This window comes from Thermobia domestica, chromosome 8, assembly GCF_964235325.1.
Source record: "Thermobia domestica chromosome 8, izTheDome1.hap1.1, whole genome shotgun sequence".
In the NCBI taxonomy this organism is placed as follows: Eukaryota; Metazoa; Arthropoda; class Insecta; order Zygentoma; family Lepismatidae; genus Thermobia; species Thermobia domestica.
In genome coordinates, this window is record NC_137461.1 from 242,748,963 (window position 1) to 242,775,024 (window position 26,062).

The 26,062-nt window shown below is 36.2% G+C and overlaps 2 protein-coding genes and 1 long non-coding RNA gene across 3 annotated transcripts in view; 1 reads left to right on the forward strand and 2 right to left on the reverse strand.

The window, feature by feature from the left end:
* LOC145693512 (protein takeout-like) overlaps positions 1 to 26,062 on the reverse strand; it is an 87,248-nt gene that overhangs the window by 22,304 nt on the left and 38,882 nt on the right. The window lies entirely within an intron of this gene.
* LOC145693513 (uncharacterized) lies at positions 16,979 to 25,365 on the reverse strand. The gene is made up of 2 exons (XR_014132798.1): positions 22,380 to 25,365; positions 16,979 to 20,752 (listed from the first exon to the last, which is right to left on the reverse strand). It is a non-coding gene; the product is annotated as an uncharacterized LOC145693513 (long non-coding RNA).
* The window catches only part of LOC145693511 (protein takeout-like), a 287,051-nt gene continuing 281,747 nt past the window's right edge, over positions 20,759 to 26,062 (forward strand). The window contains exon 1 of the mRNA XM_081769580.1: positions 20,759 to 21,230. The gene's annotated coding sequence lies outside the window, so the exon portion shown is untranslated. The remainder of the gene's footprint in view (positions 21,231 to 26,062) is intronic.

Consider the following 26,062-nt stretch of genomic DNA (forward strand, 5'->3'; position numbering starts at 1 on the left):
CACGTGTTCTACTTTGAATTACTCTTGCGTACGTTTACACAATCTTGCAGAAAAACGGATATCACTGTTTGCTTCCTGGTTTCTAACGTTACACATGCTTTCCTTTTCGTGCGTATTCACCCGATCGAGCCAACATACTTTCCTTGTGAGAGCAGTGTTGCCAACGGGACATGCAATACGGTTTTCTCGTCTCGTTTTGTAAGTGTTGTAAATGTCTCGTCTCGATTCTCGATGACTCCTTTCTCATCTTGAGTTTTACTCGTCTCATGTTGCAAATTTATCTCAAACTTAATATCCTGATCTTTTTTCTGGGAAACTTACAATTTTTCCGTGTGACGAGAGGTTCACGAAGGATCAGATATAAAAACATTTAAATCATATTTATTATTGGAGTATATTGTGAAATGATTGTGCATTTTTCTTTTTCATTGTGCTCGTACAGTCACATCAAAATAAATCGACGAAGAGAGGTTTTTGTCCTCAATTGGAAAATTTGTAATAGTTAAGTTGTCGGTCAGACCTAGGGGAGACCGGCCCAAAATGGCATACATCGACTTTATGTTTGAATATCTTCTCAGAATAGGTTTAAAACATTCTCGTTTTTTTATAAATGCTTCTTAGGAATGTTGTTTGAATATTGACGTGGAAATCAGTAAGATTATTTATTGTTAAAGTTCTTATTTTTAGATTTTTAAAAATAGTTCCGAAAGTCCATTTTGCCTGGGTAGGCAGGGCAAAATGACAGACTACCTTGTTTCTATGATACATATAAACAGAAGTATAGGTAAGTGAATGCTGGTTAATGAGAAAAACATACAGAATGGCTGAAGGAACATTTTCGAACAAATACATTTAAACATATCAATGTAGGCCTGAACTTTATTTGCAAAACAACGTAAAAGTTACGAACATGCTAAAAGAAATTAAAGAATATTAAAGAAACTAAAAAATATGTTACAGGATTATGCCGACAACACACAAGATGAATACTGGAAATGAAGCACCAAGTATAATTCGACTTTCACAGACTTCACAAACAAACAACTTGGCCCTTGGAAATAATCCAGCACGTGCAGTTTGACTCCAAATGAAACAAAGCTGATAACGAAACCTACCTGCTCAGGCTTTGGACATGCTGTAAAGTTCGTTGCAGTAGATACATTGCACATTGTTATCATCTTCAGTGTCTTCCAAATCTTTGGCTAAGACACTAGACTCTTGTCGCCATCATCATTAAGATCAATAAAGATCCTACGTTTCATAGTTCTTTTTAATCTTCTTTGTGCTGCAGGTCTAATTTTAGGTTCGCTCTTTGTCTTCAGTTCCACGATGTATGGACTACATGGGAGGAGTGGACTTTCTTTACGCCCAGACCTCTTTCTTTTCTATGTTCGCGTTTTCTTTGTAGCATTGTACAAATGTGCTCAATGAAGGTTTTAGGGGAAACTGCTACAGGAACCTCTGAAACTCTTCCCTGCTCTGATGTAGATGGACCTGGTTCTGAAGATGAAATATCCTCAGCGGAAGTAGCGTTTTATCTTGAGGGTTTGTGTCTTGTTCATACTTTGCATTCGAATCCACACTCTGTTCACTTTCATCCACTGGCTCAGGGAATCTGTAGTACAAATGGTCTGAAAAAAATCTTGATTGAAAGGACATATGCTAGTTGCTTTGAATCTATTGAAAATACTGAGCGTTGTTGCAGATTTCAAATAAGCATTGGCGACTTTACTAAGACTCACGGTTCTTCCGTGAGTTTAAAGAAAACTGCTTTAAATGCTTCAGAACTTCGGCAAATTAAACCAGGGCAAAATAGCATAGTACAGTGTTTACTGTGCCATCTTACCCGGATGCGCAGGGTAAACAAAAACAGGCAGCTGCACATTATGTGAAAACTTAACCTTGAAGTTTTTACGCTTAACCTACCTTTAATGGAATGTACTTTACAATTGATATGTTTAAGTGTCTGTACTTCCTCGTACTGTAAAATAATTCAACATCAAAAACAGAAAAGAATATGTTTTACCTACCAAAATCACTTTCGCCGATAACACCTGCTGCGTTTTACCTACCTACACACACGCCATGTTTGCTCAGTAATGTTGCTACATCAAACTCTCATGTAAACCATTTACTGGCTGTTTCTAATCAAACAGTTTTCGAAAACAGCCACTGTGTCATTTAACCCAGGTAAACCATTTTGGGCTGGTCTCCCCTACGCAGTCAAATCTTGATTATAGAACATTTATTCACATTCTCAGATTTCAATGAATATATTGCTCAAGGTTTGTGGAAATCCGTCCAGTAGATTCTGAGGAAGGACGCATACTCACATTACATACATTGTCTGACTTGTTAGTTCCTTTATTATAATACAGATCTGTAGTGCTCACTGCATTGCTAGAGCCATCTATAGCATTCTATTTGAACTACTGCGACGACAGATACAAGGTTAGCTTGGAGTTTATTTAGTTTCTTCTTTCAGCAGTGCGGTTATAAGGATGTTACAAATCTTTTTTAATTCACATTGAACCAGCACTCTCTACACAGAGCATCATCCACGTATGAGCATGAATCTCCTTGCCATTCCTCACAACATTTGCGCTTACCTTGAGGAAACACAACTGAAGGCAAGGGTGGATACTGGACCGACTTCTGGGGGGGGGGGGCGGTGGGTTGTCATACTGCTACTTAGAGCTACTTCTAAGGGCTCCAAATTCACGTATGGCAAGATAGCCCCCCCACTTTAGAAAATTGAAACAATGACTAGGTCATTCGTTTGTACTACGTTTGTACCGTTTGTACCGAAAATATTTTCGTTTGTACCATTTTCCTTATAGGGTTACTTGAGAGGTCGACTGGGAAGGCTATCTTGGCGCCAAGATAGCCCCCCGTATCACAGCACAAAAAATTGGAATACACCATTCGAAAGCAAATCGTTTGTACCGTTTGTACCGAAAAAAATTTTGTTTGTACCCTGATAGTTTTCGAAAAAACAGGGGATGACACTTGGGGGGGCTATCTTGGCGCCAAGATAGCCCCCCGTATCACAGCACAAAAAATTGGAATACACAATTCGAAAGCAAATCGTTTGTACCGTTTGTATCGAAAAAAGTTTTGTTTGTACCCTGATAGTTTTCGAAAAACAGGGGATGACATTTGGGGGGGGCTATCTTGGCGCCAAGATAGCCCCCCGTATCACAGCACAATAAATTGGAATACACAATTCGAAAGCAAATCGTTTGTACCGTTTGTACCGAAAAAAGTTGTTTGTACCCTGATAGTTTTCGAGAAACAGGGGATGATATTTTGGGCGGGGGGCTATCTTGGCGCAAAGATAGCCCCCCCATATCACAGCACAAAAAATTGGAATACACCATTCGAAAGCAAATCGTTTGTACCGTTTGTACCGAAAAAAGTTTTGTTTGTACCCTGATAGTTTTCGAGAAACAGGGGATGACATTTGGGGACTATCTTGTACGCAAGATAGGCCCCCTAATGTGTACTTTTCCAAGTCCATTAATAAGTATTATATGTTTATCCATGTGAATTGATGTGTATTTAGAATTCTGGTTGTGCATATCAAAATAAAAAATGAATTTTTCAGTAATAGCTCAACGTTAGAATTGAATCGGCGAGTGGGAAAACAGTGTGATTCCAAAATAAACCATTTTGAAGTAAAGGCAAAAATAACACTAAAGATGTAGTACTACAAGTTGTAATGGAGAGCAGTGCAATTTGCAAGACCTTGCACGTTATAACAGAATGCTATAATGTCGACTGTACATTTGTGGCATTAACAAAAGAAAGTTATTTTTTCAAATATCTCAAAATGCGTTTTTGTGGACTAGAAGTGGTTTTCCACTCACCGATTCAATTAAATTCTCTCTATTTCTGCCCTTTTCCTTAAGTAAATACATATTATTCAGCAATGGCCTATTTGCTTTCGTCTTTTGTCTATGAAAGCGGCAAACTTCTCGAGCCGTTAATGTGACAGATATAAACAGCTAATTTTTTCAGTTGGTGTAAAGCTGAAACGTGGAAGGACGCAATTTGAGCAAACATTTCATCTTTTAGTTTTCTTTGTTTAAGATTATTTCTGTAAATCCAGTTTCTTCTGAATTTGTACACACTTTGTTATTCATTTTACGGTATTTATTTACGGAAAAGGGCACAAATAGAGAAAATTTAATTGAATCGTTGAACGGAAAAACACTACTAGTCCACAAAACGCATTTTGAGATATTTGAAGAAAGAACTTTTGTTTGTTAATGCCACAAATGTACAGTCGACATTATAGCATTCTGCTATAACGTGCGAGGTCTTCCAAATTGTACTGCTCTTCATTACAACTTGTAGTTCTACATCTTTAGTGTTATTTTCACCTTTAACTTAAAATGGCTTATTTGAACTCACACTGTTTTTCCACTCGCCGATTTAATTTTAACGTTGTGTTATTCCCAAGTCCTTTTTTTTATTTGGATATGTATAACAAGAGTTCTAAATACACATAAATTCACAATGAACAGACACATAATACTTATTAATGGGCACGGAAAAAGTACATATTAGGGGGCCTATCTTGCGTACAAGATGGCCTCCCAAACGCCATCCACTCTTTCTTGAAAATTATCAGGGTACAAACAAAACGTTTTTCGGTACAAGCGGTACAAACGATTTGCTTTCGAATGGTGTATTCCATTTTTTTGCTGTGATAAGGGGGGCTATCTTGGCCCGAAGATAGGCACCCCAAATGTCATCCCCTCTTTCTCGAAAAGTATCAGGGTACAAACAAAACTTTTTTCGGTACAAACGGTACAAACGATTTGCTTTCGAATGGTGTATTCCAATTTGTTGTGCTGTGATATGGGGGGGCTATCTTGGCGCCAAGATAGCCCCCGCCCAAAATATCATACCCTGTTTCTCGAAAAGTATAAGGGTACAAACAAAACTTTTTTCGGTACAAACGGTACAAACGATTTGCTTTCGAATGGTGCATTTCAAATTTTTCTGCTGTGATAAGGGGGGCTATCTTGGCCCGAAGATAGGCACCCCAAATATCATCCCCTGTTTCTCGAAAAGTATCAGGGTACAAACAAAACTTTTTTCGGTACAAACGGTACAAACGATTTGCTTTCGAATGGTGTATTCCAATTTTTTGTGCTGTGATACGGGGGGCTATCTTGGCGCCAAGATAGCCCCCCCAAATGTCATTCCCTATTTCTCGAAAACTATCAGGGAACAAACAAAACTTTTTTCGGTACAAACGGTACAAACGATTTGCTTTCGAATGTGTATTCCAATTTTTTGTGCTGTGATACGGGGGGTTTTCTTGGCGCCAAGATAGCCCCCCCAAATGTCATTCCCTGTTTCTCGAAAACTATCAGGGTACAAACAAAACTTTTTTCGGTACAAACGGTACAAACGATTTGCTTTCGAATGGTGTATTCCAATTTTTTGTGCTGTGATACGGGGGGCTATCTTGGAGCCAAGTAAGCCCCCCGTCCAAAATATCATCCCCTGTTTCTCGAAAACTATCAGGGTACAAATAAAACTTTTTTTCGGTACAAACGGTACAAACGATTTCCTTTCGAATGGTATATTCCAATTTTTTGTGATGTGATACGGGGGGCTATCTTGGCGCCAAGATAGCCCCCAAATGTCATCCCCTGTTTCTCGAAAACTATCAGGGTACAAACAAAACTTTTTTCGGTACAAACGGTACAAACGATTTGCTTTCTAATGGTGTATTTCAAATTTTTGTGCTGTGATAAGGGGGGGGGCTATCTGGGCGCCAAGATAGCCCCCCAAATATCATCCCCTGTTTCTCGAAAACTATCAGGGTACAAACAAAATTTTTTTCAGTACAAACGGTACAATCGATTTGCTTTCGAATGGTGCATTCCAATTTTTGTGCTGTGATACGGGGGGCTATCTTGGAGCCAAGATAGCCTCCCCAGTTGACCTCTCAAGTAACCCTATAAGGAAAATAGTACAAACGAAAATATTTTCGGTACAAACGGTACAAACGTAGTACAAACGAATGACCTAGTCATTGTTTCAATTTTCTAAAGTGGGGGGGCTATCTTGCCATACGTTCCAAACTCTGGGATGGGTTTTATTAATATAAATATAAAACCAGAAAGTTTCCCCTTCTCGATGGGGAGAGGGTAATTGACCCTCCCCTCGATCCGCACCTGAGTGAAGGACGTCTTGATAAAAATCGGCGAGTTTTTTTTCAATGTCTCGCAGAACCCACTTGAAAAAAAATGAAATCTTTAAATTTTACGTCCACGTTTATGCCGGTTAGGCTAAACGAGACGGTGATGAGAAATGAGTGAAATGGTGGAATGAAGAAAGTGGGAGGAAACGGGAGAACCCCGAGAAAACCCACGAGCATGGTGTTTGTCCACCACAAAGTCCACACGCAGCGAGCTGGGATCAGATGAGTTCCAAACAAAGTTGACAATCAATTCCAGTAGTACAGGAGGAAGAAAAAAAGAAATGTAAATGGAGAAATGACAAGAAGATTACTAACTTTTGGAATACAGGGGAGAACACTTTTCTTTAGAGGATGAAGGAGATTTAGTTACGGTAACGAAAGATCAATTATTGAGATTGAAGACTAATAAATATCATGACCTAGAAAATGGAGATTTGGTTGGTATTTGAATGGATACAAGCAAAAGGTAATAAGTAAGGATGGTAAAGGACAGGGCCGCAACTAGGGGGGGGCAGAGGGGGCACGTGCCCCGGGCGCGTGGTTGGAGGGGGCGCCGGAAAGAAGATATATCAATTGTTTTAAAAATCGCACCCTTTCCCTTGAGGAACTTATTCTAGAGGTTAAAAGAAATCAAAAGTTTACTTGGCCTTTTCCATAGGACCTCTTTTCGTTGATTATATATATTTGATTATATTTACTATAGGTGTAATGTCATACATTAAAAACCTAATATTGCATGCATTTGTTCCCTTGGGCGACCACAGAGAATCCGCCCCCCTTTCCTTTTCCTACCACAAGGAGCTGTTTGTTTGTATAATTCCATTGAGAACAGCTCTGAAGTTTAAAACGCTGTTATCAATAGGGGCAGGGGCGGAAAGTTTCCGATTTTTGTTGCTTGCTGGTGGTTGAAGAGTTTAGCTCAGACGCGCCCCCTGTAATGTTACGCAATTGCTGTAATGTTTTTAAACTAGAGGGCAGTTTTGTGGCGGAAAAGATAATTTACACGCCTCGGTGTATTTAATTGTTTCTTGTACCCCTACCAAGAGATTTTGCGAGTGAAGGCTGTATGAAGCTTTATCTATTAGTTTTGCTTGAGAGCTTTTCAAGGAATTTTGAATTGTTATCTATCAGTCCAACTTATGCTTTATTATGCTTTATTGTTAATTTCAATCATTTTTTTTACATTAATCGTGTATAATGTATAATATTTACTATACATTAAATCTAAATATCTTGATCTATTTACTAATATTTTATGAAGCAATTTCTTTCATATTTAATGAACTTTCTAGTTAATGCACTGTAAAAAGAGATGCTTTGCTCGAATCAGTTTTTTCTATCACTTGTGTGCACCTTAGAGGTGCATATATACAGAAAGAGAAAGTATACAGAAAGGTGCCCAATAGGTACAGAAAGTGCTCAAGTTCGAGAGGTACACATAACAATATAGTGTGGAGTTCTTGTGCGCTTCATTGTTGATGGAAAGTTTTCTTCTTTTCTCCACATCAAAGGATTACACCGAAAAATTTACAGAAATAAAAATAAGCTTTTCATTGTTGGATTGTTATGTTCTCAATGATTTTGGATCGTAAATATTGGTTTTAAAAACATTTCTCATCAGAATTGGCATTTTTCAAACTCATTGACCATCTGATCAACACTCAAACTATAATGAAAAAACTTTGACGCTTTGGAACAACCGTCACATCAATAGTCGCGCGGGCTACAGATGTAGCTCATGAAACTTTCAAGCAGAATAACAATGAGATCCTTTCGATTTTACGTTTGACCACACCCTAAACACGCAGAATGATAGTTGATAGAAAGGTACACAGACACCCTTTGAGTTATCATCTCGAATTACTTTGCGGCAAGGAAAATAAAAACGCTGGGCTACAATGGTAGCCCGCGCGCGTATTGGAGGGTTAAAGTACTTAAAAATCGATATAACTGGTTTCATTAAGAATGTTATTTAAAAAAAACTAACTAACTCTATGGCCTATGGAACCCGGAGGTTCAATGCCGCGTTCACAAAAGCTCTCCACTGACTTCTATCCTTAGCTAATTGGATCCAGTTTCTACTTTGTATTCCTATCTCTGCGAGATCCCTCTTAATATTATCCTCCCATCTGCGCCTAGGTCTTCCTAATGGTCGTTTTCCTATGGGTCTACCAGTCAAGACTTTGAAAGCGTTTCTACTTTCTTCCATTCTAGCTACATGACCTGCCCACCTAAGCCTCCTAGACTTGACGACCCTAACAATGTTGGGTAAACCGTATAAACTATGTAGTTCCTCGTTATGAAGCTTCCGCCATTCCCCATTCTCGTTCCTCTTGGGTCCGAATATTCTTCTCAGGATCCTGTTCTCAAATACTTTCAGTCTATGTTCTTCCCTCAGAGTAAGCGACCATGTTTCGCAACCATACAAAACAACAGGCATGATTATCGTTTTGTATATTTTAAGCTTCAAATTCCTCGACAGAATTCGCGACGACAAGAGATTTTGAACCGAATAGTAACACGAATTCCCTGCTTTTAGTCGACATTTAATTTCTTCGTGAGTATGATTTTCGTCTGTTAATATTGATCCTAAATATTTGAAAGTATCCACTTTATCAAAAGTATTATTTAATATTTTAACGCTTCCACAATTTGCCGTATTACGGTCCCGACGCACTTCCATGTATTTAGTTTTCTCTGCATTTACTTCTAAACCCATGTCCCTGCAAGCGTTTAATAATATCTCTGCATTTATTTCTACTGTTCTCCTATCATCCCCTATTAAATTTACATCATCAGCATATGCCATAACCTGGTGAATGCCGTTTAACTCTAGGCCCTGGTTGCTATCTTTGATTTTCCTTACGGCGTATTCCAGCACAAAGTTAAATAATAATGGCGACAACGCATCTCCTTGTTTCAGGCCATTTTCGACGTGGAAGCTCGTGGACAAAAATTTTCCTACCCGCACTTTACTTTGGGATTCACTTAAACATATCTTAATTAATCTAATTAGCTTTCTCGGTATTCCAAGCTCTGTAAGAACGTTGTATAATGTTTCTCTCCTAACCGAGTCGTAAGCCTTTCTAAAATCAATAAATAGTTGATGTACCGGGGTATTGTATTCCCACTTCTTTTCGAGTATTTGGCGAATGGTAAATATTTGGTCGATAGTCGATCGATTTCGTCTAAATCCGCACTGATAATCTCCAATAATTTCATCTGCGTATGGGGTCAATCTTGCTAACAGAATATTTGAAAGGATTTTATAGGATGTTGACAGAAGAGAAATGCCTCGATAATTATTACAGTCAGTTTTGTCGCCTTTCTTGTGAATTGGAACAATGATTGACTCTTTCCACTCTTGTGGCAATTCTTCCTTGTTCCAGATAAGGAGAATGAGTTTGTGTATCTTGTTCCACAATTTTTCGCCTCCAGCTAAAATTAACTCAGCCGGAATTTCATCTACACCCGGAGATTTGTGTTTCTTTAATTTCTTTATAGCGGCTTCCACTTCTATTCGATTGGGTTCTGGAATATACGGTTCTGCGGTGTGTATCTCCTTTTTTCCACGCACATTAGTTTTTGGCTGCGTGTTCAGCAAATCGTCAAAGAAATCTTTCCATCTATTTAGGAGGCTATCCGTATCAGTGAGAACTGTTCCGTCAGATTTCTTTAATATATAAGCACGAGGTTGATAGCCTTTCTTAAATTCGCTGATCCCCTTATACATGTCCCGAATATTTTTATTTTTACTATTATCTTCAAGTTCCTTAATTTTAGCTTTCAAAAAATCCCGTTTCTTTGTTCTAAAAGTTTTGGAAGTTTCCCGCCTGATATCTGCGAAATTTTGTGTAGTTATTTCATTCGGATTTTGTAGCCACCGTAATTTTGCCTGTTTTCTCTTCTCTACTAGTTTAATGCATTCTTGGTCGAACCATGGTTTGTTCCTACGTATTTCCGCATGTCCCAATTTTTCTATTGCTGAACTTTTAATGCTATCTCTAATTTCAATCCAAGTATCCTCAACACTAGTGCACTCCGAGTCTTCTAAAACCGAGAATCTATTCGAAACTTCAATCTGGTATTCCTCTCTTACCTGGCTCTCTTCTAATTTCTTTAAATTAAATCTCTCCGTTTTCGAGCATTGAGTATTACATTTATTCAACGATAATCTCTCCCGTATTATCGCTGCTACCAGGTAGTGATCAGTGTCACAATCAGCCCCTATAAACGACCGGACGTCAATTATGGTAGATTGTCTTCTTCTATCTACTAAAACGTGATCAATTTGATTATGTGTTTTTCCGTCTGGTGATGTCCAAGTGTATTTATGAACGTCGCGATGTGGGAATTTTGTACTCTTCACGATTAGGTTTTTGGATGTTGCAAAGTTCACGAGTCTAACACCGTTGTCATTACTTTCCTTATGCAAACTTTCGTTCCCTATAATCGGTTTGAAAATATCCTCTCGTCCTACCTTCGCATTGAAATCCCCTAATAGAATCTTCATATGGTATCGCGGGAGTTGGTCAAATATCCGTTCCACTTCTTTTATATCGTCACCCTTATCTTCAGTTGGAGCATGTACATTTAAAACAATAATATCACACCACCGTCCCTTAAGAGTAATAAAAGAAAGTCTGTCAGTAACAAATTCAACCCGTTTAATTGCTGGTAATATTCGTTTGTGAACGAAAAACCCTGTTCCTAACTGGTGATTTTTATTTCCTTCCCCGTAAAAGAACGTAAAATTTCCGGAATTCTCAGATCCCTTTCCTTCCCACCTAACTTCCTGAACTCCTACTAAGTCCATCCTGTATTTCTCTAACTCACTCGTTACAGATTTTAACGCGCCTGCCCTATAAAGACTTCTAATATTCCATGTTCCAAATCTCATGTCCATTTTCTTTTGCTGATGTCGTGCCAAGTTATCAGTCCTTGTCCGAGGCTTTTGTGAATGTTTCTGAACAAGTACCTTTTTTAGAGGATGAGGGTGTTAGCCTTACCCAAACCCCCAAGCTGGAGGACCACTCCTAGTCGTCTGTCCGCGACTGCTTATTCAGTATATTCGCAGCTAACCTCTATATCTAGAGGCCTTCTCCTCGATCCGCAACCTGAGGACGCGCCATGCCGTGGTGACAGGAACCCGTAAGAATGTTATTTACAGTTGCAATCCATAAGTGATACTTTTCGACTAAACCTTGGGGAAGGGGGGGCGCCGAATTGTGTGTTTGCCCCGGGTGAGAGAAACCCTAGTTGCGGGCCTGGTAAAGGATAGCTACTTTCGGAAACACACTAAAAGACTACAAGAAGGTGTAGTAATATTATTGGAAATTAAATGCTGACGATAACAAAAAGAAGAAGAAGGGGGAATGTTGTAGGGATTTAGAAGGATATGTGGCGGAAAGCGCGAAAGAATTTTGAACATGCTTCAGGAGAAAGAAGAAGTTAGTGTTTGTTAGCAATATAATGTACTGAATTGAATATCGAATAGTTGTTGATGTGGATACCATAGTATTGAAGTTAAAAGCCCAAGTGAAGAATTGTTAATTATATTAATTATGTAGTAGGTACTGGACGTAGTAAGAGGGCTAGAGATTAATATGTGTAAATGGTGGCATCTTAGAGGTAGATTTATTATAGATATGTGGTCATATTAGGTTATGATAATAAAGATAGCTGTGAAAACGGAACCATTCAAGTTGGACTTATTTGTTTACTGATGTATAATTAAGAGTGAGTCAAGTCTGTGTTGTTCTATAAAACTTAATTCCGCCAAGTAACGAACTGAATCCACGTTGAGCACAGTAAAGTTTATGTATTCGTAAACACGGAATTTAGCTATAACAATTACTGACAATATCGAGCCAGGGACTCCAAGCACCGGAGGTGAACGCTCTACCACTGAGCCACCGCGCCCACTTGAGCCCACTTGGAGTTTCTTATTCATGTATGATCACTGCTTTCTTTCTTCTTGTGTGCAGTATGTAATAAGCAAATACATTACATACAACAATTAATATTATAATGACAGTGATATATGGTATTCATTGGGCAAAACATTCCAATCAATAAAGATTCATCTTAGACTGGAGAAATGGTTAGCCTTCGTTTTTCATTATCATTTGACCATGAAACAAAGGTCTACAGAGATATACTACCACCGTATACAAATGTGTAATGTTGGAATTTATAACTCGTAGGATATGATGCTTTTACTTTTAAAATTTCAATACTTCCAGTGTACTCGTAAAAAATGTAATAAGGAAATAACTGACATTTGTTTAAATATGTAACGGTATCTTTCTAGAGCTTGTGGAATCCGAGATATCATTGCCAAAGAAATTACCCACAAACATATATAAACATATAAAGCTAACATTTTAATATTTAGATTATTTATTTACAAGCAATAGGTGTATAAAGAGGAATGTCTATCTCCATTAGGAAAAGAGAACAACAACAATAGATAATATAATAGTTATCACAGTATTGTCCTACATATGCAGAATATCAAGGTCATATTGGCAATCATGGGGGCGCGGTGGCTCAGTGGTAGAGCGTTCACCTCTGGTGCTTGGGGTCCCGGGTTCGATCCCAGCCCCCGCCAAGTGAACTTTGTGGTGGACAAACACCGTGCTCGTGGGTTTTCTCGGGGTTCTCCCGTTTCCTCCCACTTTCTTCATTCCATCATTTCACTCATCTCTCATCATCACCGTCTCCTTTAGCCTAACCGGCATAACCGTGGGACGTAAAGCTTAAAGCTTTCATTTCATTTGTTTTTCGGATTGGCAATCGGGGGCGCGGTGGCTCAGTGGTAGAGCGTTCACCTCTGGTGCTTGGGGTCCCTGGTTCGATCCCAGCTTGCGTCGTGTGAACTTTGTGGTGGACAAACATCGTGCTCGTGGGTTTTCTCGGGGTTCGCCCGTTTCCTCCCACTTTATTCATTCCACCGTTTCACTCATCTCTCATCATCACCGTCTCCTTTAGCCTAACCGGCATAACCGTGGGACGTAAAACTTAAAGATTTCATTTCATTTTCATTTCGGATTGGCAATCATAGGGCCAGACGCACATCCAGACATTTTTGTTGGAAAGGGTCCAGAGTTTAGGGTGATCCAATGCAACATGGCACTACGTCTGTGTAATATTCAATCAGTGCTCCTTTTACCCGGAATGACTATAATGATTAAATACTGCCAGTTATATTCTCAGAAAAATTAATAGAATTCGGTTGTTTTATGAGATAACAAAGAGTACAGATCTTTACAGAGTTTTATGAGAAAACAAAGTCTAAGACCAAATCTCACATCAATATCTTGTAATCTTTATGTCACATCAATTATTTTCTGCCAAACAAGCATATATTTTATTAAGAAAGTGTACAAATGTATATCGAGGGACGAATTTTTCCGGAGTGAGGAATCCGAACCTGGTGGACACCCTAGTGAGTGCACCCCTGCATACGGCCTACCCTACTAGACTTAAATGAGGGCTTGTCACTGTATTAATAAGTTTGACGTCATTTATATCCGTTATCAAATACTTACGCTTTATCTTCTAACCTATAAAGATATATAATATGTAATAATATAAAAGACACAGACTTCCGTTTCCTCCTACTTTCTTCATTCCACCATTTCCTTCATTTCTCATCATTACCGTCTCCTTTAGCCTAGCCGGCATAAAAGTAGGACGTAAAACTAAAGTTTTCTTTTATTTTTTTTTTCTAAATTACATACATATGTGTATATGCCAACCATACCTAATATTGATATTTTTATGTGATCAGAAATGAAGCAATGCATTTCATTATCACAACATCTGTTCTTATTTCGTTTTCACTACATACGTAAGTTACTCATAGTTTCAAATATCTACTTAATTTCTTGGAGCTAATCTTTTGTCATAATCAAGTGTACGTACGTAATGTTTCAAAGTATATAAAAAGGAAAATTTTCCAGTAAATCTTGTCTAAGCGAGGAATGCAAACGGTTTTGTATTACGTTCGTAATGTAAAAAAATCATTCACGAGATATTTGGGTACACGAAATCAAATATGCGTTATAGAAGGATGGATACAATGAACCATATAGATTTAATTCATGAACCAATTGCAGTACACAAGGACGGCACATTTTCTAGCCGTTTTAGATTTATATTCATATTCCTCACATTCATTTTGGAGATCTGGGTTCGATTCTCTGCGGCAGTTCATGTGGTTCGGATCCTACGTTAAGATGTAGGTTCACGTCTCATATAACCTCGCTGCTGAAAAGAACGCTAAACTCAAAACCAAATCAAATCAACTCTCATTATCTTCTTCTTTCCACTTAGATGATAACGTTGTTCGTTGTCAGGTCAATTATTTACAGTGTCCTGATTTTTACATATTGGTTAATTCCAGTTCTTATAATGACGAGCAAATTAGAACATTTCATCTCCAATTTGTTCTCTTTCCACTTTAAAATAATTAGCTAGAGTACTAATCAGATAGTTCTTCTAGTGAACTGATCTCACGAAATACGTTATATCTAGGCTGGTCTAGTGGCTAACGCGAGCGCCTTTCATTCACGTGGTCTCGAATTCGATTCCCGGTGGGAGAGAATTTAAAAAATAGTTTCACAAGCATTCATCTTCATTAGTTATCCGTCTCCTTTAACCTAAAGGGCATAACCGTAAGGTGTTAAGAAGTTTCATTTCATTTTAATAATTTAATTACTGAATTGCAATTTCTGAACCAACATTGACAATGTTTATCTCGAACACTTTTGGTGGGGAATCGAAAGTTTTTTATGCATGTTGGGATTCTAATTGTATTCTCTTTACATGGAGAAAAGCTTCATCTGCAACGACGTATTGTACATCACTCAATTTTCCTTACAAAACATTAGATAACACCATAGTTTAATTTACAATAGAATTAAGAATAATTAGTTTTAGTTTCTCTCTGGCCTTAAGTTTGATTCTAACGTAAAAATATGTTTTGTAGCTATTAAATGATCGAAACTAGCAAGGTGTGTAGCCTTTGAGAACTCGAACTTTACTCCATCATCTTGTTGGATTGATTTTTGGTAATTGATCGAAGAAACTGTCTACAAATCGCGTTTTCCTTATTGAACTTAATCCATACTTGTTTCCTTGTATAGTTCTATGAATCGGAGATAAAAACCAAGTAATCTAGAGAAGCTTTAGTGATTTTGCAACATTCTGATGGATTTATGACAGAATTTATTGTATGCGACAGAAAATGCACAAACTGAACATTCAGATTAGGCTTTCTCAGCTGTATCTGCGTACTGTTTGTATTGACCATTCTACACCATGAAAAGAATAGCCGACGATTAGTAACGTTGAGAATTTCAACTTACTAAGTTCATCCTCAATATATTTCTACTAGTATGTTTTTTCGGTTTTTAGGAATTTTCAAAAAACAGTTATTCACCGAAACCGGTTTTCGTTTTTCTGCAAAACCGGTTTAAGTTTTTTTAACCGGTTCGGTTTTCTCCAAAACAGGTTCGATTTCCTCCAAGAATCGGTTAGATTTTTCAGCGAATCCAATTTCAGTTTTCTTCAAAACAGGTTCCGTTTTTTTTTTTTTTTCAAAATTGGTTCTATTTTTGACCAGAATAGTGTTTCGTTTTTTCTCCAGAAACGATTCCATTTCCACAGAAATAGTTCTATGTGTTTTCCAAGTTTTCACCGAAACCAGTTTCCGTGAAAACCGAAACCGGTTTCGGTGAAATAACCGAACCTGTTTTTGGAGAAAACCGAAACCGATTTCGGTGAAAAATCGAACCGGTTTTGCAGAAAACCAATTTGTTTTTCTAGAAACCGGTTTCCGGTTTGTATAAAAACAGGTTTTGTCCATCCCTAGTTTTTACGAACCCAGCAAAGTGGCTTTGTCGATATTAATTAGTTTCAGGAATTTCACTTTTACTTCACCATGTAGTGAGTACTGTTCACACAATTCTAAATGTTCAATAACAGTAATATTCTGAGTACAGTCAATTACAACATTTGCACCAATTTGCATAGCTTGAATCCAAAAGAACAAAATAGGTTACTAGCTTGTTGATAAATGTCTTCGACAAAAACGTTACTAATGAATCTCTTTTTCTTGAGAACTCCCTTTAGTACATTTATTGTTCCTCTGCTCTTGGAGGTTTAATGGGACACTCCCTGGATTCATTTAAAGAATAGCAGACTGGGTTAAAATTGCGATGAGCAAACCATGCATTCATTTACAGGATAGCAGACTGGGGACAGACTGCTTCTGGAATACATAAATAATAATTTCTTCCAGGCAAATAAAGGCTATATAATTATTATCATTATTATTATTATTATTAGAAACGATATTTACCACAACAAAAGTTCGTTTGTTTTGTTTTTCGATTTTCTCGAAAACTACACATGATAATTTATCCCAGGCCATGCTATTTTGTTTAGCACAATGTGATCTACTGATTGATTTTTTAAAGATATTTGTACAATGTGTTAGCGAAGTAGAAATTAAAATTGAAGTACTAATTGTTTTAATGTACTTTCATTCCTATCAATACATTTGCCTATCAATGCATCACAGAGATAACGCCTTTTTTCGGTCAGTGATGTCTATTAGTAATGTACCGTAAGTCAAAAAATTAAAATATTAAAGAAATAAAAATCAAAGTAAATTGTTTGAAATCAATGACCAAAGGAACAGTGAATTCTTAAATCAAATTAAGAGTGCAATTAAACTAATGGTTGCAATCTCTTATTGTCATGAAATGACAATATTTTATTGATGAAACAACTGACTTACATTGGTAGTATAGTGGAAATTTTTGTAACAATATAAATTATTTAACAGTGAACATCCAAGAGTACTGAATTCACAACCAGACATAGTATGTCAGATTAATTGTATAACAGATCATTATAATTTTACTCAATGCTTAACCAAACGGAAATAAGCTAAATATTTAAACATTCAAATCTGCCTGTCACTTTCAGAGACCTCCTAATTTCATGTCACATGCAAAATAGACAGTTAAAGTTCTCTGTAGTCATACATTACCTTATTGCATATTTCGCTTGGTCTTGGCCGGACAATGGTCTTTCTTGCGGCATTTGTAATTTCGTATAGACCATTCCATTGCGATTCTGGATACAGGACCCAGAATGCAGAATGCAGAATAACGAGTGCAGAATGATTTTTTACTTGCAAACTTGGTCATTTTATATGGACTATTGTCCTTGTTTACTTTAATTATTTTTCCTTTTAACTTTGCCAAAAGCCACCATAAAAATTTACAAAATCTTAGGAAAGTCCTAATTACAATTTCTGAAAAATATTATTGTTATCTAATGATGTACAAATAAGTATTTTTGAACTTTAATTTACCCTGAGGTTTACTTTCATCTTTTTCGTGATTTTATCCGAATTGTTAATTACTACTGACAAGCAATGTTATTTGACTACAGGTGATTCTTGACTATTTTGCTTCTGCTTCCAACGATTTCTTGATTACAAGTCCTGTCCTTGTGAGTTTTTAAAAATAATGTGATGCATGTATCCAAAAGTTAAAATATTACAGAAAACGTAGTTCCATCTTCACCTACCAAATTGCCATTATAATTTTTATGAAAAAATGATTTTTTAAATTCTCAGTTCATGGTTTCATTAGATTACCCCACCAACTGGAAGAAAAAATTCCTGAACAGTACCTTTAGCGTATGTCATTAGTTTTTAAATTCTCAGTTCATGGTTTCATTACATTACCCCACCAACTGGAAGAAAAAATTCATGACCAAAGGAACAGTGAATTCTTAAATCAAATTAAGAGTGCAATTAAACTAATGGTTGCAATCTCTTATTGTCATGAAATGACAATATTTTATTGATGAAACAACTGACTTACAATGGTAGTATAGTGGAAATTTTTGTAACAATATAAATTATTTAACAGTGAACATCCAAGAGTACTGAATTCACAACCAGACATAGTATGTCAGATTAATTGTATAACAGATCATTATAATTTTACTCAATGCTTAACCAAACGGAAATAAGCTAAATATTTAAACATTCAAATCTGCCTGTCACTTTCAGAGACCTCCTAATTTCATGTCACATGCAAATTAGACAGTTAAAGTTCTCTGTAGTCATACATTACCTTTGTGATGTCTCAGGTAAGTCCTATAATAATGAAATTAACGTAGATACTGGCTATATCATCTGAGCATAGGAATTGAATATTAGCCTTCCCCCCACAAAGAAGACTAATATAGGGCGGTAAAATATTCCTGCATACCCCAATTCCAGGAATATTTTTACCTCGGTCTATTGTAAAAGCATGATTTACTGACAAAAGAGGAAATTCAAATACAAACCCTCGCGACGCGACTCCCCAAAACGCCACGTGTAGTGAGTATGTTTCAACTCAATTTTGTCAGTACGGTTTATGGTTTGAAACTGAACGTAATATTAAGCAAAATATACCTGTTATAAAAATGAATAGGATTGACCTGAGAATGATTTTTTTTTTTTTTAAGTACAAGAAACAAAATGTTGAGAGTACTCAAGATGAATTATGTTAGTACAATATGAACGAAAACGAGAAACACAGGCGATAGTTTGAGATAAATAAGCAAGTCTATAATTATGTTAGTACAGTATTATACGATCGAAAACGAGAGACGCAGGCGGTAGTTTGAGATAAATAATTAAGTCTACTGTGAGCAATTGTGTATAAGAAAACATGTATACTAGCAAACAAACACTATGCTAAACTGATAATAAAATTATTACAAAAAATTGAAAATAATTCGATATTGTTTCTGACACAGAGAAAAACAACATATCTATTTGGCATGTCACATGATAGCATATGTTTGCCTAAGGAGCTATGTACCATAAGTCAAGAAATAAAAATATTAAAGAAATCAAAATCAAAATTAAAGAGTATTAAATCGAAAATTGTGTTATATAAATTACAAAAAGAATAGCGAATTTGTACCTTAATTAAAGAGTGCAATTAAACTAATGGTTGCAATCTCTTATTGTCATGAAATGACAATATTTTATTGATGAAACAACTGACTTACAATGGTAGTATAGTGGATATTTTTGTAACAATATAAATTATTTAACAGTGAACATCCAAGAGTACTGAATTTATAACCAGACATAGTATGTCAGATTAATTGTATAACAGATCATTATAATTTTACTCAATGCTTAACTAAACGGAAATAAGCTAAATATTTAAACATTCAAATCTGCCTGTCACTTTCAGAGACCTCCTAATTTCATGTCACATGCAAAATAGACAGTTAAAGTTCTCTGTAGTCATACATTACCTTATTGCATATTTCGCTTGGTCTTGACCGGACAATGGTCTTTCTTGCGGCATTTGTAATTTCGTATAAACCATTCCATTGCGATTCTGGATACAGGACCCAGAATGCAGAATGCAGAATGATTTTTTTAATTCTCAGTTCATGGTTTCATTACATTACCCCACCAACTAGAAGAAAAATTCCTGAACAGTACCTTTAGCGTATGTCATTAGTTTTTAAATTCTCAGTTCGAATAAACATTGAATAAATTGACAAACACTAAACACTGTGAAAAACACTGGGGGGTGAACATAATGTCCACTTGAATGATTGTGGTCTCACTTCAGAACACTGGGAGGTGAAAAACAGGGTCTTCGAAAACGAAGAATGTCCCTAGTCACTCCACAGAAATCGAAGTGAAGACTGAATGAAATGGTAGATTATGTGAACTGCAACTGGGCCTCTGTAAATGCAGACGCTGAGAGTTGCGACTGACAGTAGGCAACCGATAGTGGTTCCTATAGATGGTCCTCTTCTTGATATGTACTCGGGACCGTAGTGAAGGATGATGAACAGCTACGCATTTGGTGTGGCATTTGGGCGTCACCTTTTGCTGGGAGCTGCGAATTAACGATGTCCTGGCCAAACCAAGGACCCTTGATGACGGATGAAAAACAGCTTGGCGTCTCGGTGTACGTCGTGTGGACTGGAGGCGAGCTAAAGCTGCGGTGATTGGTTTTCCGAGTTCTGGAATCGAACCCTTGACCTTTATGATGATGGGACAGCTGTGGCACTGGAACATTTCAACAACAACTGGAGCCGGGAGCTGTCATACGTAGGAGCAACCTGTGCTGCTGAGTGATGAAAGTGACGATGTATCTGTGGTGAAACAGGAGCAGAAGAAGATGCTGGCTGGTGTGGTGGTGATTCTGGAACAGCTGATGTAGAAGCTCGGCATAACTGCAAGGACTAGTTGACCATTAGGTGTTCTAGCTCTGGAGAAAGATGGTTGGATCTGCATGTGAGAGGCGCTGGAGAAACAGAAGCGGGCAGGCCAATGCTGGTACAGGAACGTCTGGACGATGACCCTTGTAGAGACTGGACGTAGCATCTGGAACTGGACCATCTCGAAGAAGGATGTGCCCATGCTGGTGGACTACATTTTGCTGGAGAAGGAACTGGCCTCCTGCAGTGACATCTCTTTGTAGTTGCATAATGACAAAAGAAATTGCATTAGTTTTTTTTATTTTTTTTAAACTTTTCGTGTTTTTGTCGTATTGCAATGTAAGGTAAAGTCAAACAATATCGAACATTTTTGTGGAAATATGTGTATAACATTTATATTAGTATTATTATTAAAAATATATTCTTTCTGCAAATATTATATAATAGGAAAAAGGAATAATTTCGCAGCAACTGTGTTTGTTTACTTGTGGTTAATGACCCAGAAACGAAAGAATGACACTACAACCGTTATTAGATGGAATGTTATGATTAGAATTGTAGTGGAAGAAAGTGTGTTTTTCTGAAAAGTGAAAAGTGTCTTGTGATGTTATGTCCTCGTGAGAGTGCGATTGCCTGTGCGTAAATGTTATTGTTAGTGATTTAATTTGTGCTGATGTAGTGATTTCTCGTGTTGTTGTTTTGTGTCTATAATGATATGATTGTGATGTCTCAGGTAAGGCCTATAATAATGAAATTAACGTAGATACTGGCTATATCATCTGAGCATAGGAATTGAATATTAGCCTTCCCCCCACAAAGAAGACTAATATAGGGCGGTAAAATATTCCTGCATACCCCAATTCCAGGAATATTTTTACCTCGGTCTATTGTAAAAGCATGATTTACTGACAAAAGAGGAAATTCAAATACAAACCCTCGCGACGCGACTCCCCAAAACGCCACGTGTAGTGAGTATGTTTCAACTCAATTTTGTCAGTACAGTTTATGGTTTGAAACTGAACGAAATATTCAAGCAAAATATACCTGTTGTGAAAATGAATAGGATTCACCTGAGAATGATTAGTGATTTTTTTAGTACGAAAAACAAATGTTGAGAGTACCAAGGTTAATTATGTTAGTACAATATGAACAAAAACGAGAAACACAGGCGATAGTTTGAGAGAAATAAGCAAGTCTATAATTATGTTAGTATTATACGATCGAAAACGAGAGACGCAGGCGGTAGTTTGAGATAAATAATTAAGTCTACTTTGAGCGATTGTGTATAAGAAAACATGTATACCAGCAAACAAACACTATGCTAAACTGATAACAAAATTATTACAAAAAATTGAAAATAATTCGATATTGTTTCTATGACACAGAGAAAAACAACATATCTATTTGGCATGTCACATGATAGCATATGTTTGCCTAAGGAGCTATGTACCGTAAGTCAAAAAATTAAAATGTTAAAGAAATAAAATAATCAAAAAAAAATGTATCAAATCATTAACTAACGGGACAGTAAATTCTTAAATCAAATTAAAGAGTGCAATTAAACTAATGGTTGCAATTTCTTATTGTCACAATTGACAATACTTTATTAATGAAACAACTGACTTACAATGGTAGTATAGTGGATATTTTTGTAACAATATAAATTATTTAACAGTGAGCATCCAAGAGTACTGAATTCGCAACCAGACATAGTATGTCAGATTAATTGTATAACAGATCATTATAATTTTACTCAATGCTTAACTAAACGGAAATAAGCTAAATATTTAAACATTCAAATCTGCCTGTCACTTTCAGAGACCTCCTAATTTCATGTCACATGCAAAATAGACAGTTAAAGTTCTCTGTAGTCATACATTACCTTATTGCATATTTCGCTTGGTCTTGACCGGACAATGGTCTTTCTTGCGGCATTTGTAATTTCGTATAAACCATTCCATTGCGATTCTGGATACAGGACCCAGAATGCAGAATGCAGAATGATTTTTTTAATTCTCAGTTCATGGTTTCATTACATTACCCCACCAACTAGAAGAAAATGTATCGTAAGTCAAAAAATTAATATAAAAGAAATAAAAATCAACATAAATTGTATCAAGTCAATGACCAAAGGAACAGTGAATTCTTAAATCAAATTAAGAGTGCAATTAAACGAATGTTTGCAATCTCTTATTGTCATAAAATGACAATATTTTATTAATGAAACAACTGACTTACAATGGTAGTATAGTGGAAATTTTTGTAACAATATAAATTATTTAACAGTGAACATCCAAGAGTACTGAATACAGATTATCAGATTAGTATGTCAGATTAATTGGATAACAGATCATTATAATTCTACTCAATGCTTAATCAAACGGAAATAAGCTAAATATTTAAACATTCAAATCTGCCTGTCACTTTCAGAGACCTCCTAATTTCATGTCACATGCAAAATAGACAGTTAAAATTCTCTGTAGTCATACATTACCTTATTGCATAATTCGCTTGGTCTTGACCGGACAATGGTCTTCTTTGCGGCATTTGTAATTTCGTATAGACCATTCCATTGCGATTCTGGATACAGGACCCAGAATGCAGAATGCAGAATAACGAGTGCAGAAAGATTTTTTACTTGCAAACTTGGTCATTTTATATGGACTATTGTCCTTGTTTACTTTAATTATTTTTCCTTTTAACTTTGCCAAAAGCCACCATAAAAATTTACAAAATCTTAGGAAAGTCCTAATTACAATTTCTGAAAAATATTATTGTTATCTAATGATGTACAAATAAGTATTTTTGAACTTTAATTTACCCTGAGGTTTACTTTCATCTTTTTCGTGATTTTATCCGAATTGTTAATTACTACTGACAAGCAATGTTATTTGACTACAGGTGATTCTTGACTATTTTGCTTCTGCTTCCAACGATTTCTTGATTACAAGTCCTGTCCTTGTGAGTTTTTAAAAATAATGTGATGCATGTATCCAAAAGTTAAAATATTACAGAAAACTTAGTTCCATCTTCACCTACCAAATTGCCATTATAATTTTTATGAAAAAATGATTTTATGTCAGATTAATTGTATAACAGATCATTATAATTTTACTCAATGCTTAACCAAACGGAAATAAGCTAAATATTTAAACATTCAAATCTGCCTGTCACTTTCAGAGACCTCCTAATTTCATGTCACATGCAAATTAGACAGTTAAAGTTCTCTGTAGTCATACATTACCTTATTGCATATTTCGCTTGGTCTTGACCGGACAATGGTCTTTCTTGCGGCATTTGTAATTTCGTATAAACCATTCCATTGCGATTCTGGATACAGGACCCAGAATGCAGAATGCAGAATGATTTTTTACTTGCAAACTTGGTCATTTTATATGGACTATTGTCCTTGTTTACTTTAATTATTTTTCCTTTTAACTTTGCCAAAAGCCACCATAAAAATTTACAAAATCTTAGGAAAGTCCTAATTACAATTTCTGAAAAATATTATTGTTATCTAATGATGTACAAATAAGTATTTTTGAACTTTAATTTACCCTGAGGTTTACTTTCATCTTTTTCGTGATTTTATCCGAATTGTTAATTACTACTGACAAGCAATGTTATTTGACTACAGGTGATTCTTGACTATTTTGCTTCTGCTTCCAACGATTTCTTGATTACAAGTCCTGTCCTTGTGAGTTTTTAAAAATAATGTGATGCATGTATCCAAAAGTTAAAATATTACAGAAAACGTAGTTCCATCTTCACCTACCAAATTGCCATTATAATTTTTATGAAAAAATGATTTTTTAAATTGGAGCTATGTACCATAAGTCAAGAAATAAAAATATTAAAGAAATCAAAATCAAAATTAAAGAGTATTAAATCGAAAATTGTGTTATATAAATTACAAAAGGAATAGCGAATTTGTACCTTAATTAAAGAGTGCAATTAAACTAATGGTTGCAATCTCTTATTGTCATGAAATGACAATATTTTATTGATGAAACAACTGACTTACAATGGTAGTATAGTGGATATTTTTGTAACAATATAAATTATTTAACAGTGAACATCCAAGAGTACTGAATTTATAACCAGACATAGTATGTCAGATTAATTGTATAACAGATCATTATAATTTTACTCAATGCTTAACCAAACGGAAATAAGCTAAATATTTAAACATTCAAATCTGCCTGTCACTTTCAGAGACCTCCTAATTTCATGTCACATGCAAATTAGACAGTTAAAGTTCTCTGTAGTCATACATTACCTTATTGCATATTTCGCTTGGTCTTGACCGGACAATGGTCTTTCTTGCGGCATTTGTAATTTCGTATAAACCATTCCATTGCGATTCTGGATACAGGACCCAGAATGCAGAATGCAGAATGATTTTTTACTTGCAAACTTGGTCATTTTATATGGACTATTGTCCTTGTTTACTTTAATTATTTTTCCTTTTAACTTTGCCAAAAGCCACCATAAAAATTTACAAAATCTTAGGAAAGTCCTAATTACAATTTCTGAAAAATATTATTGTTATCTAATGATGTACAAATAAGTATTTTTGAACTTTAATTTACCCTGAGGTTTACTTTCATCTTTTTCGTGATTTTATCCGAATTGTTAATTACTACTGACAAGCAATGTTATTTGACTACAGGTGATTCTTGACTATTTTGCTTCTGCTTCCAACGATTTCTTGATTACAAGTCCTGTCCTTGTGAGTTTTTAAAAATAATGTGATGCATGTATCCAAAAGTTAAAATATTACAGAAAACGTAGTTCCATCTTCACCTACCAAATTGCCATTATAATTTTTATGAAAAAATGATTTTTTAAATTCTCAGTTCATGGTTTCATTACAGTAAGAAGGTATTAGGAGTGAGTATCGGATTTTAAAATTGATTTATTGTCATTAATACACAATAATGCGGTGATGCATGAGGTGATGGTAGCAATGAAGTGTTGTTCACTTAACATATGGTCACATGATATTAGTTGAGACAAGGGTGTTAATCTTCTGCTCTGGAGCTGCTCAGAGTGGGTTGAGACAATGGGAGTCCTGATGGTGAGAATAAAAGAGTGCAATAATGAAATTATGTACAATAGATATGCTAATGATGGTAAATTCGACGATGTGGATTGTAGAGCGTTCATGGAGTATAAGAAGATGATCGACTGGTGAGTATATGTAACATAGCACAGCTGGCGTCTCATCTAATAGCTTATGAAGCATCGAGTGAGCGGCATTCATACGGTGTTGAATGTAGCGACAGCGAAGACGGTAGAAATGCTGTAAAAGAATAGCATAGTTGTGCGGCGGTAGACTTCTTGTGTTGGAGTTCGTGCAGGTAGTGAATAGACAGGGCGTAAAACATGACGTTCGAGGACCTGTAATATGGAGCAGAACTTTGGCTGAGCGGACAATCAGACGATATATCCACGAGTAAGAGTAGGACGAACAAAGACCTTGTATGTATAAAGTATTAGTTTTGTTTTGAGACTCCAGTTGGTTACTCGTAAAACCGCGCAACTAATTGATTCTTCGGGGTA